The sequence below is a fragment of the Scomber japonicus genome, chromosome 3, assembly GCF_027409825.1.
Source record: "Scomber japonicus isolate fScoJap1 chromosome 3, fScoJap1.pri, whole genome shotgun sequence".
Lineage (NCBI taxonomy): Eukaryota > Metazoa > Chordata > Actinopteri > Scombriformes > Scombridae > Scomber > Scomber japonicus.
This window is the reverse complement of record NC_070580.1, coordinates 5,062,250-5,075,662: the sequence shown is the minus strand read 5'-3', so window position 1 is coordinate 5,075,662 and position 13,413 is coordinate 5,062,250. Positions and strand designations below refer to the sequence as shown.

At 50.9% G+C, this 13,413-nt stretch overlaps 29 non-coding genes across 29 annotated transcripts; 11 read left to right on the top strand and 18 right to left on the bottom strand.

Annotated features, from left to right (window-relative positions):
* The first annotated feature begins 78 nt into the window (after positions 1 to 78).
* trnal-cag (transfer RNA leucine (anticodon CAG)) lies at positions 79 to 161 on the top strand. The gene has a single exon. It is a non-coding gene; the product is annotated as a tRNA-Leu (tRNA).
* A 204-nt stretch (positions 162 to 365) lies between these two features.
* Positions 366 to 436, bottom strand: trnag-gcc (transfer RNA glycine (anticodon GCC)). The gene has a single exon. It is a non-coding gene; the product is annotated as a tRNA-Gly (tRNA).
* A 759-nt stretch (positions 437 to 1,195) lies between these two features.
* Positions 1,196 to 1,266, bottom strand: trnag-gcc (transfer RNA glycine (anticodon GCC)). The gene has a single exon. It is a non-coding gene; the product is annotated as a tRNA-Gly (tRNA).
* Positions 1,267 to 1,390: 124 nt separating this feature from the next.
* Positions 1,391 to 1,473, top strand: trnal-cag (transfer RNA leucine (anticodon CAG)). Its single transcript has one exon. It is a non-coding gene; the product is annotated as a tRNA-Leu (tRNA).
* A 204-nt stretch (positions 1,474 to 1,677) lies between these two features.
* On the bottom strand, positions 1,678 to 1,748 carry trnag-gcc (transfer RNA glycine (anticodon GCC)). The gene has a single exon. It is a non-coding gene; the product is annotated as a tRNA-Gly (tRNA).
* A 759-nt stretch (positions 1,749 to 2,507) lies between these two features.
* Positions 2,508 to 2,578, bottom strand: trnag-gcc (transfer RNA glycine (anticodon GCC)). The gene has a single exon. It is a non-coding gene; the product is annotated as a tRNA-Gly (tRNA).
* Positions 2,579 to 2,702: 124 nt separating this feature from the next.
* On the top strand, positions 2,703 to 2,785 carry trnal-cag (transfer RNA leucine (anticodon CAG)). Its single transcript has one exon. It is a non-coding gene; the product is annotated as a tRNA-Leu (tRNA).
* A 208-nt stretch (positions 2,786 to 2,993) lies between these two features.
* Positions 2,994 to 3,064, bottom strand: trnag-gcc (transfer RNA glycine (anticodon GCC)). Its single transcript has one exon. It is a non-coding gene; the product is annotated as a tRNA-Gly (tRNA).
* A 759-nt stretch (positions 3,065 to 3,823) lies between these two features.
* trnag-gcc (transfer RNA glycine (anticodon GCC)) lies at positions 3,824 to 3,894 on the bottom strand. Its single transcript has one exon. It is a non-coding gene; the product is annotated as a tRNA-Gly (tRNA).
* A 124-nt stretch (positions 3,895 to 4,018) lies between these two features.
* trnal-cag (transfer RNA leucine (anticodon CAG)) lies at positions 4,019 to 4,101 on the top strand. The gene has a single exon. It is a non-coding gene; the product is annotated as a tRNA-Leu (tRNA).
* A 208-nt stretch (positions 4,102 to 4,309) lies between these two features.
* On the bottom strand, positions 4,310 to 4,380 carry trnag-gcc (transfer RNA glycine (anticodon GCC)). Its single transcript has one exon. It is a non-coding gene; the product is annotated as a tRNA-Gly (tRNA).
* A 955-nt stretch (positions 4,381 to 5,335) lies between these two features.
* On the top strand, positions 5,336 to 5,418 carry trnal-cag (transfer RNA leucine (anticodon CAG)). Its single transcript has one exon. It is a non-coding gene; the product is annotated as a tRNA-Leu (tRNA).
* Positions 5,419 to 5,622: 204 nt separating this feature from the next.
* trnag-gcc (transfer RNA glycine (anticodon GCC)) lies at positions 5,623 to 5,693 on the bottom strand. Its single transcript has one exon. It is a non-coding gene; the product is annotated as a tRNA-Gly (tRNA).
* Positions 5,694 to 6,452: 759 nt separating this feature from the next.
* trnag-gcc (transfer RNA glycine (anticodon GCC)) lies at positions 6,453 to 6,523 on the bottom strand. The gene has a single exon. It is a non-coding gene; the product is annotated as a tRNA-Gly (tRNA).
* A 124-nt stretch (positions 6,524 to 6,647) lies between these two features.
* On the top strand, positions 6,648 to 6,730 carry trnal-cag (transfer RNA leucine (anticodon CAG)). Its single transcript has one exon. It is a non-coding gene; the product is annotated as a tRNA-Leu (tRNA).
* A 204-nt stretch (positions 6,731 to 6,934) lies between these two features.
* trnag-gcc (transfer RNA glycine (anticodon GCC)) lies at positions 6,935 to 7,005 on the bottom strand. Its single transcript has one exon. It is a non-coding gene; the product is annotated as a tRNA-Gly (tRNA).
* A 759-nt stretch (positions 7,006 to 7,764) lies between these two features.
* On the bottom strand, positions 7,765 to 7,835 carry trnag-gcc (transfer RNA glycine (anticodon GCC)). The gene has a single exon. It is a non-coding gene; the product is annotated as a tRNA-Gly (tRNA).
* Positions 7,836 to 7,959: 124 nt separating this feature from the next.
* On the top strand, positions 7,960 to 8,042 carry trnal-cag (transfer RNA leucine (anticodon CAG)). Its single transcript has one exon. It is a non-coding gene; the product is annotated as a tRNA-Leu (tRNA).
* Positions 8,043 to 8,250: 208 nt separating this feature from the next.
* Positions 8,251 to 8,321, bottom strand: trnag-gcc (transfer RNA glycine (anticodon GCC)). The gene has a single exon. It is a non-coding gene; the product is annotated as a tRNA-Gly (tRNA).
* Positions 8,322 to 9,276: 955 nt separating this feature from the next.
* On the top strand, positions 9,277 to 9,359 carry trnal-cag (transfer RNA leucine (anticodon CAG)). Its single transcript has one exon. It is a non-coding gene; the product is annotated as a tRNA-Leu (tRNA).
* A 204-nt stretch (positions 9,360 to 9,563) lies between these two features.
* On the bottom strand, positions 9,564 to 9,634 carry trnag-gcc (transfer RNA glycine (anticodon GCC)). The gene has a single exon. It is a non-coding gene; the product is annotated as a tRNA-Gly (tRNA).
* Positions 9,635 to 10,393: 759 nt separating this feature from the next.
* Positions 10,394 to 10,464, bottom strand: trnag-gcc (transfer RNA glycine (anticodon GCC)). Its single transcript has one exon. It is a non-coding gene; the product is annotated as a tRNA-Gly (tRNA).
* A 125-nt stretch (positions 10,465 to 10,589) lies between these two features.
* Positions 10,590 to 10,672, top strand: trnal-cag (transfer RNA leucine (anticodon CAG)). Its single transcript has one exon. It is a non-coding gene; the product is annotated as a tRNA-Leu (tRNA).
* A 204-nt stretch (positions 10,673 to 10,876) lies between these two features.
* trnag-gcc (transfer RNA glycine (anticodon GCC)) lies at positions 10,877 to 10,947 on the bottom strand. The gene has a single exon. It is a non-coding gene; the product is annotated as a tRNA-Gly (tRNA).
* Positions 10,948 to 11,706: 759 nt separating this feature from the next.
* trnag-gcc (transfer RNA glycine (anticodon GCC)) lies at positions 11,707 to 11,777 on the bottom strand. The gene has a single exon. It is a non-coding gene; the product is annotated as a tRNA-Gly (tRNA).
* A 125-nt stretch (positions 11,778 to 11,902) lies between these two features.
* On the top strand, positions 11,903 to 11,985 carry trnal-cag (transfer RNA leucine (anticodon CAG)). The gene has a single exon. It is a non-coding gene; the product is annotated as a tRNA-Leu (tRNA).
* Positions 11,986 to 12,190: 205 nt separating this feature from the next.
* trnag-gcc (transfer RNA glycine (anticodon GCC)) lies at positions 12,191 to 12,261 on the bottom strand. Its single transcript has one exon. It is a non-coding gene; the product is annotated as a tRNA-Gly (tRNA).
* Positions 12,262 to 13,020: 759 nt separating this feature from the next.
* On the bottom strand, positions 13,021 to 13,091 carry trnag-gcc (transfer RNA glycine (anticodon GCC)). The gene has a single exon. It is a non-coding gene; the product is annotated as a tRNA-Gly (tRNA).
* Positions 13,092 to 13,215: 124 nt separating this feature from the next.
* On the top strand, positions 13,216 to 13,298 carry trnal-cag (transfer RNA leucine (anticodon CAG)). The gene has a single exon. It is a non-coding gene; the product is annotated as a tRNA-Leu (tRNA).
* Positions 13,299 to 13,413: the final 115 nt, after the last annotated feature.

Below are 13,413 nucleotides of genomic sequence, written 5' to 3'. Positions count from 1 at the left end.
GACTTGTTTGCGGCAAGCGCAATTTCGCCAAGACCAGAAGTACTGGCTCAGAAAATGCAATTGGGCTGGGTGACTTAAGTCAGGATGGCCGAGCAGTCTAAGGCGCTGCGTTCAGGTCGCAGTCTCCCCTGGAGGCGTGGGTTCGAATCCCACTTCTGACAAAAGCCTTTTGGCTTGACTTTGGACCGTGTAATGCAAACTCCACATGCATTGATAGGCCAAGAATTTGCCCTTAGTTGGTTACTGGCTGTCTGTCATGTCACACAGTACAAGTTTCGCGGAGCAGGAGGAAGTGTAACACTCACAGCTCAGTGGCCAGTCTATATTTAAAAAGTGTCCTCCGTTGCCTAAGTAAAAGCCATTTCTGCATTGGCCGGGAATCGAACCCGGGCCTCCCGCGTGGCAGGCGAGAATTCTACCACTGAACCACCAATGCTCGATCACCGGGTAAAATCGACAACGAAACGCGGGCGATGTCAAGACACATCTGCCCGTTGGCCAGTTTCTAGTCCGTTTATTCCACACCTCAACCAAAGAGGTGTAGTGGTGCTTCTCCGCAGGGATACCGTGCATACTCATTTCTGGGCAGGGGATTTCGCCACCCATCCAAAAGGTCCAAGAGTTCAGTAGGTATTAGTGTCCATTTTGAGGAACAAGCCTTCAGCTAGTCATGTTGCAGCCTGTCGCATACTGAGACTTGTGTTTACTAGGGACAGAGACTTTCGTTCCCTGACTTCAGCCTCTTAGACAAGGGCTTCCTCCCAAGCATGCCAATTACCTCACTAAATCTACGGTACAAATGCATACTTTGAGTGAACTGTGTGAACTCATTTTACCGTTAGTGTCCGAGCGAGGCCAGCAAGTAGATTGCTGGTGTGGTGCTAAGTGGTGACACTTAGCAATATTGAAAGCTCTGAGGAGTTCAATTCCCCTCCTCAGTGACTTTGCAGTGGAACAAAAGGTGTGCAAGGGGGAAAACAACGAGTACAGGAGCTACAGCGATTGACTAGCACTCACCCAGTCGGATCAGATAGTCAGTCAGTGGTTAGCTCAGCGCCAACGGCAGTTTACCAACTGCCTTGTCGCGTGACGCTGCAATGGACTGTTGCAGTATTTGCAGCTATCGTCCATAGCTAGTACAGTTTTCTGCAAGGGTTCTACTTCTGTCATGCGACGGAGAGTGAAAACTTGCTGCTGCATTGGCCGGGAATCGAACCCGGGCCTCCCGCGTGGCAGGCGAGAATTCTACCACTGAACCACCAATGCTTGACAACCTGCCCATTGTGGACTGACACGGCGTCAGGATGAACTTGACTTGTTTGCGGCAAGCGCAATTTCGCCAAGACCAGAAGTACTGGCTCAGAAAATGCAATTGGGCTGGGTGACTTAAGTCAGGATGGCCGAGCGGTCTAAGGCGCTGCGTTCAGGTCGCAGTCTCCCCTGGAGGCGTGGGTTCGAATCCCACTTCTGACAAAAGCCTTTTGGCTTGACTTTGGACCGTGTAATGCAAACTCCACATGCATTGATAGGCCAAGAATTTGCCCTTAGTTGGTTACTGGCTGTCTGTCATGTCACACAGTACAAGTTTCGCAGAGCAGGAGGAAGTGTAACACTCACAGCTCAGTGGCCAGTCTATATTTAAAAAGTGTCCTCCGTTGCCTAAGTAAAAGCCATTTCTGCATTGGCCGGGAATCGAACCCGGGCCTCCCGCGTGGCAGGCGAGAATTCTACCACTGAACCACCAATGCTCGATCACCGGGTAAAATCGACAACGAAACGCGGGCGATGTCAAGACACATCTGCCCGTTGGCCAGTTTCTAGTCCGTTTATTCCACACCTCAACCAAAGAGGTGTAGTGGTGCTTCTCCGCAGGGATACCGTGCATACTCATTTCTGGGCAGGGGATTTCGCCACCCATCCAAAAGGTCCAAGAGTTCAGTAGGTATTAGTGTCCATTTTGAGGAACAAGCCTTCAGCTAGTCATGTTGCAGCCTGTCGCATACTGAGACTTGTGTTTACTAGGGACAGAGACTTTCGTTCCCTGACTTCAGCCTCTTAGACAAGGGCTTCCTCCCAAGCATGCCAATTACCTCACTAAATCTACGGTACAAATGCATACTTTGAGTGAACTGTGTGAACTCATTTTACCGTTAGTGTCCGAGCGAGGCCAGCAAGTAGATTGCTGGTGTGGTGCTAAGTGGTGACACTTAGCAATATTGAAAGCTCTGAGGAGTTCAATTCCCCTCCTCAGTGACTTTGCAGTGGAACAAAAGGTGTGCAAGGGGGAAAACAACGAGTACAGGAGCTACAGCGATTGACTAGCACTCACCCAGTCGGATCAGATAGTCAGTCAGTGGTTAGCTCAGCGCCAACGGCAGTTTACCAACTGCCTTGTCGCGTGACGCTGCAATGGACTGTTGCAGTATTTGCAGCTATCGTCCATAGCTAGTACAGTTTTCTGCAAGGGTTCTACTTCTGTCATGCGACGGAGAGTGAAAACTTGCTGCTGCATTGGCCGGGAATCGAACCCGGGCCTCCCGCGTGGCAGGCGAGAATTCTACCACTGAACCACCAATGCTTGACGACCTGCCCATTGTGGACTGACACGGCGTCAGGATGAACTTGACTTGTTTGCGGCAAGCGCAATTTCGCCAAGACCAGAAGTACTGGCTCAGAAAATGCAATTGGGCTGGGTGACTTAAGTCAGGATGGCCGAGCGGTCTAAGGCGCTGTGTTCAGGTCGCAGTCTCCCCTGGAGGCGTGGGTTCGAATCCCACTTCTGACAAAAGCCTTTTGGCTTGACTTTGGACCGTGTAATGCAAACTCCACATGCATTGATAGGCCAAGAATTTGCCCTTAGTTGGTTACTGGCTGGCTGTCTGTCATGTCACACAGTACAAGTTTCGCGGAGCAGGAGGAAGTGTAACACTCACAGCTCAGTGGCCAGTCTATATTTAAAAAGTGTCCTCCGTTGCCTAAGTAAAAGCCATTTCTGCATTGGCCGGGAATCGAACCCGGGCCTCCCGCGTGGCAGGCGAGAATTCTACCACTGAATCACCAATGCTCGATCACCGGGTAAAATCGACAACGAAACGCGGGCGATGTCAAGACACATCTGCCCGTTGGCCAGTTTCTAGTCCGTTTATTCCACACCTCAACCAAAGAGGTGTAGTGGTGCTTCTCCGCAGGGATACCGTGCATACTCATTTCCGGGCAGGGGATTTCGCCACCCATCCAAAAGGTCCAAGAGTTCAGTAGGTATTAGTGTCCATTTTGAGGAACAAGCCTTCAGCTAGTCATGTTGCAGCCTGTCGCATACTGAGACTTGTGTTTACTAGGGACAGAGACTTTCGTTCCCTGACTTCAGCCTCTTAGACAAGGGCTTCCTCCCAAGCATGCCAATTACCTCACTAAATCTACGGTACAAATGCATACTTTGAGTGAACTGTGTGAACTCATTTTGCCGTTAGTGTCCGAGCGAGGCCAGCAAGTAGATTGCTGGTGTGGTGCTAAGTGGTGACACTTAGCAATATTGAAAGCTCTGAGGAGTTCAATTCCCCTCCTCAGTGACTTTGCAGTGGAACAAAAGGTGTGCAAGGGGGAAAACAACGAGTACAGGAGCTACAGCGATTGACTAGCACTCACCCAGTCGGATCAGATAGTCAGTCAGTGGTTAGCTCAGCGCCAACGGCAGTTTACCAACTGCCTTGTCGCGTGACGCTGCAATGGACTGTTGCAGTATTTGCAGCTATCGTCCATAGCTAGTACAGTTTTCTGCAAGGGTTCTACTTCTGTCATGCGACGGAGAGTGAAAACTTGCTGCTGCATTGGCCGGGAATCGAACCCGGGCCTCCCGCGTGGCAGGCGAGAATTCTACCACTGAACCACCAATGCTTGACGACCTGCCCATTGTGGACTGACACGGCGTCAGGATGAACTTGACTTGTTTGCGGCAAGCGCAATTTCGCCAAGACCAGAAGTACTGGCTCAGAAAATGCAATTGGGCTGGGTGACTTAAGTCAGGATGGCCGAGCGGTCTAAGGCGCTGCGTTCAGGTCGCAGTCTCCCCTGGAGGCGTGGGTTCGAATCCCACTTCTGACAAAAGCCTTTTGGCTTGACTTTGGACCGTGTAATGCAAACTCCACATGCATTGATAGGCCAAGAATTTGCCCTTAGTTGGTTACTGGCTGGCTGTCTGTCATGTCACACAGTACAAGTTTCGCGGAGCAGGAGGAAGTGTAACACTCACAGCTCAGTGGCCAGTCTATATTTAAAAAGTGTCCTCCGTTGCCTAAGTAAAAGCCATTTCTGCATTGGCCGGGAATCGAACCCGGGCCTCCCGCGTGGCAGGCGAGAATTCTACCACTGAACCACCAATGCTTGATCACCGGGTAAAATCGACAACGAAACGCGGGCGATGTCAAGACACATCTGCCCGTTGGCCAGTTTCTAGTCCGTTTATTCCACACCTCAACCAAAGAGGTGTAGTGGTGCTTCTCCGCAGGGATACCGTGCATACTCATTTCCGGGCAGGGGATTTCGCCACCCATCCAAAAGGTCCAAGAGTTCAGTAGGTATTAGTGTCCATTTTGAGGAACAAGCCTTCAGCTAGTCATGTTGCAGCCTGTCGCATACTGAGACTTGTGTTTACTAGGGACAGAGACTTTCGTTCCCTGACTTCAGCCTCTTAGACAAGGGCTTCCTCCCAAGCATGCCAATTACCTCACTAAATCTACGGTACAAATGCATACTTTGAGTGAACTGTGTGAACTCATTTTGCCGTTAGTGTCCGAGCGAGGCCAGCAAGTAGATTGCTGGTGTGGTGCTAAGTGGTGACACTTAGCAATATTGAAAGCTCTGAGGAGTTCAATTCCCCTCCTCAGTGACTTTGCAGTGGAACAAAAGGTGTGCAAGGGGGAAAACAACGAGTACAGGAGCTACAGCGATTGACTAGCACTCACCCAGTCGGATCAGATAGTCAGTCAGTGGTTAGCTCAGCGCCAACGGCAGTTTACCAACTGCCTTGTCGCGTGACGCTGCAATGGACTGTTGCAGTATTTGCAGCTATCGTCCATAGCTAGTACAGTTTTCTGCAAGGGTTCTACTTCTGTCATGCGACGGAGAGTGAAAACTTGCTGCTGCATTGGCCTGGAATCGAACCCGGGCCTCCCGCGTGGCAGGCGAGAATTCTCCCACTGAACCACCAATGCTTGACGACCTCGCCCATTGTGGACTGACACGGCGTCAGGATGAACTTGACTTGTTTGCGGCAAGCGCAATTTCGCCAAGACCAGAAGTACTGGCTCAGAAAATGCAATTGGGCTGGGTGACTTAAGTCAGGATGGCCGAGCAGTCTAAGGCGCTGCGTTCAGGTCGCAGTCTCCCCTGGAGGCGTGGGTTCGAATCCCACTTCTGACAAAAGCCTTTTGGCTTGACTTTGGACCGTGTAATGCAAACTCCACATGCATTGATAGGCCAAGAATTTGCCCTTAGTTGGTTACTGGCTGTCTGTCATGTCACACAGTACAAGTTTCGCGGAGCAGGAGGAAGTGTAACACTCACAGCTCAGTGGCCAGTCTATATTTAAAAAGTGTCCTCCGTTGCCTAAGTAAAAGCCATTTCTGCATTGGCCGGGAATCGAACCCGGGCCTCCCGCGTGGCAGGCGAGAATTCTACCACTGAACCACCAATGCTCGATCACCGGGTAAAATCGACAACGAAACGCGGGCGATGTCAAGACACATCTGCCCGTTGGCCAGTTTCTAGTCCGTTTATTCCACACCTCAACCAAAGAGGTGTAGTGGTGCTTCTCCGCAGGGATACCGTGCATACTCATTTCTGGGCAGGGGATTTCGCCACCCATCCAAAAGGTCCAAGAGTTCAGTAGGTATTAGTGTCCATTTTGAGGAACAAGCCTTCAGCTAGTCATGTTGCAGCCTGTCGCATACTGAGACTTGTGTTTACTAGGGACAGAGACTTTCGTTCCCTGACTTCAGCCTCTTAGACAAGGGCTTCCTCCCAAGCATGCCAATTACCTCACTAAATCTACGGTACAAATGCATACTTTGAGTGAACTGTGTGAACTCATTTTACCGTTAGTGTCCGAGCGAGGCCAGCAAGTAGATTGCTGGTGTGGTGCTAAGTGGTGACACTTAGCAATATTGAAAGCTCTGAGGAGTTCAATTCCCCTCCTCAGTGACTTTGCAGTGGAACAAAAGGTGTGCAAGGGGGAAAACAACGAGTACAGGAGCTACAGCGATTGACTAGCACTCACCCAGTCGGATCAGATAGTCAGTCAGTGGTTAGCTCAGCGCCAACGGCAGTTTACCAACTGCCTTGTCGCGTGACGCTGCAATGGACTGTTGCAGTATTTGCAGCTATCGTCCATAGCTAGTACAGTTTTCTGCAAGGGTTCTACTTCTGTCATGCGACGGAGAGTGAAAACTTGCTGCTGCATTGGCCGGGAATCGAACCCGGGCCTCCCGCGTGGCAGGCGAGAATTCTACCACTGAACCACCAATGCTTGACAACCTGCCCATTGTGGACTGACACGGCGTCAGGATGAACTTGACTTGTTTGCGGCAAGCGCAATTTCGCCAAGACCAGAAGTACTGGCTCAGAAAATGCAATTGGGCTGGGTGACTTAAGTCAGGATGGCCGAGCGGTCTAAGGCGCTGCGTTCAGGTCGCAGTCTCCCCTGGAGGCGTGGGTTCGAATCCCACTTCTGACAAAAGCCTTTTGGCTTGACTTTGGACCGTGTAATGCAAACTCCACATGCATTGATAGGCCAAGAATTTGCCCTTAGTTGGTTACTGGCTGTCTGTCATGTCACACAGTACAAGTTTCGCAGAGCAGGAGGAAGTGTAACACTCACAGCTCAGTGGCCAGTCTATATTTAAAAAGTGTCCTCCGTTGCCTAAGTAAAAGCCATTTCTGCATTGGCCGGGAATCGAACCCGGGCCTCCCGCGTGGCAGGCGAGAATTCTACCACTGAACCACCAATGCTCGATCACCGGGTAAAATCGACAACGAAACGCGGGCGATGTCAAGACACATCTGCCCGTTGGCCAGTTTCTAGTCCGTTTATTCCACACCTCAACCAAAGAGGTGTAGTGGTGCTTCTCCGCAGGGATACCGTGCATACTCATTTCTGGGCAGGGGATTTCGCCACCCATCCAAAAGGTCCAAGAGTTCAGTAGGTATTAGTGTCCATTTTGAGGAACAAGCCTTCAGCTAGTCATGTTGCAGCCTGTCGCATACTGAGACTTGTGTTTACTAGGGACAGAGACTTTCGTTCCCTGACTTCAGCCTCTTAGACAAGGGCTTCCTCCCAAGCATGCCAATTACCTCACTAAATCTACGGTACAAATGCATACTTTGAGTGAACTGTGTGAACTCATTTTACCGTTAGTGTCCGAGCGAGGCCAGCAAGTAGATTGCTGGTGTGGTGCTAAGTGGTGACACTTAGCAATATTGAAAGCTCTGAGGAGTTCAATTCCCCTCCTCAGTGACTTTGCAGTGGAACAAAAGGTGTGCAAGGGGGAAAACAACGAGTACAGGAGCTACAGCGATTGACTAGCACTCACCCAGTCGGATCAGATAGTCAGTCAGTGGTTAGCTCAGCGCCAACGGCAGTTTACCAACTGCCTTGTCGCGTGACGCTGCAATGGACTGTTGCAGTATTTGCAGCTATCGTCCATAGCTAGTACAGTTTTCTGCAAGGGTTCTACTTCTGTCATGCGACGGAGAGTGAAAACTTGCTGCTGCATTGGCCGGGAATCGAACCCGGGCCTCCCGCGTGGCAGGCGAGAATTCTACCACTGAACCACCAATGCTTGACGACCTGCCCATTGTGGACTGACACGGCGTCAGGATGAACTTGACTTGTTTGCGGCAAGCGCAATTTCGCCAAGACCAGAAGTACTGGCTCAGAAAATGCAATTGGGCTGGGTGACTTAAGTCAGGATGGCCGAGCGGTCTAAGGCGCTGTGTTCAGGTCGCAGTCTCCCCTGGAGGCGTGGGTTCGAATCCCACTTCTGACAAAAGCCTTTTGGCTTGACTTTGGACCGTGTAATGCAAACTCCACATGCATTGATAGGCCAAGAATTTGCCCTTAGTTGGTTACTGGCTGGCTGTCTGTCATGTCACACAGTACAAGTTTCGCGGAGCAGGAGGAAGTGTAACACTCACAGCTCAGTGGCCAGTCTATATTTAAAAAGTGTCCTCCGTTGCCTAAGTAAAAGCCATTTCTGCATTGGCCGGGAATCGAACCCGGGCCTCCCGCGTGGCAGGCGAGAATTCTACCACTGAATCACCAATGCTCGATCACCGGGTAAAATCGACAACGAAACGCGGGCGATGTCAAGACACATCTGCCCGTTGGCCAGTTTCTAGTCCGTTTATTCCACACCTCAACCAAAGAGGTGTAGTGGTGCTTCTCCGCAGGGATACCGTGCATACTCATTTCCGGGCAGGGGATTTCGCCACCCATCCAAAAGGTCCAAGAGTTCAGTAGGTATTAGTGTCCATTTTGAGGAACAAGCCTTCAGCTAGTCATGTTGCAGCCTGTCGCATACTGAGACTTGTGTTTACTAGGGACAGAGACTTTCGTTCCCTGACTTCAGCCTCTTAGACAAGGGCTTCCTCCCAAGCATGCCAATTACCTCACTAAATCTACGGTACAAATGCATACTTTGAGTGAACTGTGTGAACTCATTTTGCCGTTAGTGTCCGAGCGAGGCCAGCAAGTAGATTGCTGGTGTGGTGCTAAGTGGTGACACTTAGCAATATTGAAAGCTCTGAGGAGTTCAATTCCCCTCCTCAGTGACTTTGCAGTGGAACAAAAGGTGTGCAAGGGGGAAAACAACGAGTACAGGAGCTACAGCGATTGACTAGCACTCACCCAGTCGGATCAGATAGTCAGTCAGTGGTTAGCTCAGCGCCAACGGCAGTTTACCAACTGCCTTGTCGCGTGACGCTGCAATGGACTGTTGCAGTATTTGCAGCTATCGTCCATAGCTAGTACAGTTTTCTGCAAGGGTTCTACTTCTGTCATGCGACGGAGAGTGAAAACTTGCTGCTGCATTGGCCTGGAATCGAACCCGGGCCTCCCGCGTGGCAGGCGAGAATTCTCCCACTGAACCACCAATGCTTGACGACCTCGCCCATTGTGGACTGACACGGCGTCAGGATGAACTTGACTTGTTTGCGGCAAGCGCAATTTCGCCAAGACCAGAAGTACTGGCTCAGAAAATGCAATTGGGCTGGGTGACTTAAGTCAGGATGGCCGAGCGGTCTAAGGCGCTGCGTTCAGGTCGCAGTCTCCCCTGGAGGCGTGGGTTCGAATCCCACTTCTGACAAAAGCCTTTTGGCTTGACTTTGGACCGTGTAATGCAAACTCCACATGCATTGATAGGCCAAGAATTTGCCCTTAGTTGGTTACTGGCTGTCTGTCATGTCACACAGTACAAGTTTCGCGGAGCAGGAGGAAGTGTAACACTCACAGCTCAGTGGCCAGTCTATATTTAAAAAGTGTCCTCCGTTGCCTAAGTAAAAGCCATTTCTGCATTGGCCGGGAATCGAACCCGGGCCTCCCGCGTGGCAGGCGAGAATTCTACCACTGAACCACCAATGCTCGATCACCGGGTAAAATCGACAACGAAACGCGGGCGATGTCAAGACACATCTGCCCGTTGGCCAGTTTCTAGTCCGTTTATTCCACACCTCAACCAAAGAGGTGTAGTGGTGCTTCTCCGCAGGGATACCGTGCATACTCATTTCTGGGCAGGGGATTTCGCCACCCATCCAAAAGGTCCAAGAGTTCAGTAGGTATTAGTGTCCATTTTGAGGAACAAGCCTTCAGCTAGTCATGTTGCAGCCTGTCGCATACTGAGACTTGTGTTTACTAGGGACAGAGACTTTCGTTCCCTGACTTCAGCCTCTTAGACAAGGGCTTCCTCCCAAGCATGCCAATTACCTCACTAAATCTACGGTACAAATGCATACTTTGAGTGAACTGTGTGAACTCATTTTACCGTTAGTGTCCGAGCGAGGCCAGCAAGTAGATTGCTGGTGTGGTGCTAAGTGGTGACACTTAGCAATATTGAAAGCTCTGAGGAGTTCAATTCCCCTCCTCAGTGACTTTGCAGTGGAACAAAAGGTGTGCAAGGGGGAACACAACGAGTACAGGAGCTACAGCGATTGACTAGCACTCACCCAGTCGGATCAGATAGTCAGTCAGTGGTTAGCTCAGCGCCAACGGCAGTTTACCAACTGCCTTGTCGCGTGACGCTGCAATGGACTGTTGCAGTATTTGCAGCTATCGTCCATAGCTAGTACAGTTTTCTGCAAGGGTTCTACTTCTGTCATGCGACGGAGAGTGAAAACTTGCTGCTGCATTGGCCGGGAATCGAACCCGGGCCTCCCGCGTGGCAGGCGAGAATTCTCCCACTGAACCACCAATGCTTGACGACCTCGCCCATTGTGGACTGACACGGCCTCAGGATGAACTTGACTTGTTTGCGGCAAGCGCAATTTCGCCAAGACCAGAAGTACTGGCTCAGAAAATGCAATTGGGCTGGGTGACTTAAGTCAGGATGGCCGAGCGGTCTAAGGCGCTGCGTTCAGGTCGCAGTCTCCCCTGGAGGCGTGGGTTCGAATCCCACTTCTGACAAAAGCCTTTTGGCTTGACTTTGGACCGTGTAATGCAAACTCCACATGCATTGATAGGCCAAGAATTTGCCCTTAGTTGGTTACTGGCTGGCTGTCATGTCACACAGTACAAGTTTCGCGGAGCAGGAGGAAGTGTAACACTCACAGCTCAGTGGCCAGTCTATATTTAAAAAGTGTCCTCCGTTGCCTAAGTAAAAGCCATTTCTGCATTGGCCGGGAATCGAACCCGGGCCTCCCGCGTGGCAGGCGAGAATTCTACCACTGAACCACCAATGCTCGATCACTGGGTAAAATCGACAACGAAACGCGGGCGATGTCAAGACACATCTGCCCGTTGGCCAGTTTCTAGTCCGTTTATTCCACACCTCAACCAAAGAGGTGTAGTGGTGCTTCTCCGCAGGGATACCGTGCATACTCATTTCTGGGCAGGGGATTTCGCCACCCATCCAAAAGGTCCAAGAGTTCAGTAGGTATTAGTGTCCATTTTGAGGAACAAGCCTTCAGCTAGTCATGTTGCAGCCTGTCGCATACTGAGACTTGTGTTTACTAGGGACAGAGACTTTCGTTCCCTGACTTCAGCCTCTTAGACAAGGGCTTCCTCCCAAGCATGCCAATTACCTCACTAAATCTACGGTACAAATGCATACTTTGAGTGAACTGTGTGAACTCATTTTGCCGTTAGTGTCCGAGCGAGGCCAGCAAGTAGATTGCTGGTGTGGTGCTAAGTGGTGACACTTAGCAATATTGAAAGCTCTGAGGAGTTCAATTCCCCTCCTCAGTGACTTTGCAGTGGAACAAAAGGTGTGCAAGGGGGAAAACAACGAGTACAGGAGCTACAGCGATTGACTAGCACTCACCCAGTCGGATCAGATAGTCAGTCAGTGGTTAGCTCAGCGCCAACGGCAGTTTACCAACTGCCTTGTCGCGTGACGCTGCAATGGACTGTTGCAGTATTTGCAGCTATCGTCCATAGCTAGTACAGTTTTCTGCAAGGGTTCTACTTCTGTCATGCGACGGAGAGTGAAAACTTGCTGCTGCATTGGCCGGGAATCGAACCCGGGCCTCCCGCGTGGCAGGCGAGAATTCTCCCACTGAACCACCAATGCTTGACGACCTCGCCCATTGTGGACTGACACGGTGTCAGGATGAACTTGACTTGTTTGCGGCAAGCGCAATTTCGCCAAGACCAGAAGTACTGGCTCAGAAAATGCAATTGGGCTGGGTGACTTAAGTCAGGATGGCCGAGCGGTCTAAGGCGCTGCGTTCAGGTCGCAGTCTCCCCTGGAGGCGTGGGTTCGAATCCCACTTCTGACAAAAGCCTTTTGGCTTGACTTTGGACCGTGTAATGCAAACTCCACATGCATTGATAGGCCAAGAATTTGCCCTTAGTTGGTTACTGGCTGTCTGTCATGTCACACAGTACAAGTTTCGCGGAGCAGGAGGAAGTGTAACACTCACAGCTCAGTGGCCAGTCTATATTTAAAAAGTGTCCTCCGTTGCCTAAGTAAAAGGCCATTTCTGCATTGGCCGGGAATCGAACCCGGGCCTCCCGCGTGGCAGGCGAGAATTCTACCACTGAACCACCAATGCTCGATCACCGGGTAAAATCGACAACGAAACGCGGGCGATGTCAAGACACATCTGCCCGTTGGCCAGTTTCTAGTCCGTTTATTCCACACCTCAACCAAAGAGGTGTAGTGGTGCTTCTCCGCAGGGATACCGTGCATACTCATTTCCGGGCAGGGGATTTCGCCACCCATCCAAAAGGTCCAAGAGTTCAGTAGGTATTAGTGTCCATTTTGAGGAACAAGCCTTCAGCTAGTCATGTTGCAGCCTGTCGCATACTGAGACTTGTGTTTACTAGGGACAGAGACTTTCGTTCCCTGACTTCAGCCTCTTAGACAAGGGCTTCCTCCCAAGCATGCCAATTACCTCACTAAATCTACGGTACAAATGCATACTTTGAGTGAACTGTGTGAACTCATTTTACCGTTAGTGTCCGAGCGAGGCCAGCAAGTAGATTGCTGGTGTGGTGCTAAGTGGTGACACTTAGCAATATTGAAAGCTCTGAGGAGTTCAATTCCCCTCCTCAGTGACTTTGCAGTGGAACAAAAGGTGTGCAAGGGGGAAAACAACGAGTACAGGAGCTACAGCGATTGACTAGCACTCACCCAGTCGGATCAGATAGTCAGTCAGTGGTTAGCTCAGCGCCAACGGCAGTTTACCAACTGCCTTGTCGCGTGACGTTGAAATAGACTGTTGCAGTATTTGCAGCTATCGTCCATAGCTAGTACAGTTTTCTGCAAGGGTTCTACTTCTGTCATGCGACGGAGAGTGAAAACTTGCTGCTGCATTGGCCGGGAATCGAACCCGGGCCTCCCGCGTGGCAGGCGAGAATTCTACCACTGAACCACCAATGCTTGACGACCTGCCCATTGTGGACTGACACGGCGTCAGGATGAACTTGACTTGTTTGCGGCAAGCGCAATTTCGCCAAGACCAGAAGTACTGGCTCAGAAAATGCAATTGGGCTGGGTGACTTAAGTCAGGATGGCCGAGCGGTCTAAGGCGCTGCGTTCAGGTCGCAGTCTCCCCTGGAGGCGTGGGTTCGAATCCCACTTCTGACAAAAGCCTTTTGGCTTGACTTTGGACCGTGTAATGCAAACTCCACATGCATTGATAGGCCAAGAATTTGCCCTTAGTTGGTTACTGGCTGGCTGTCTGTCATGTCACACAGTACAA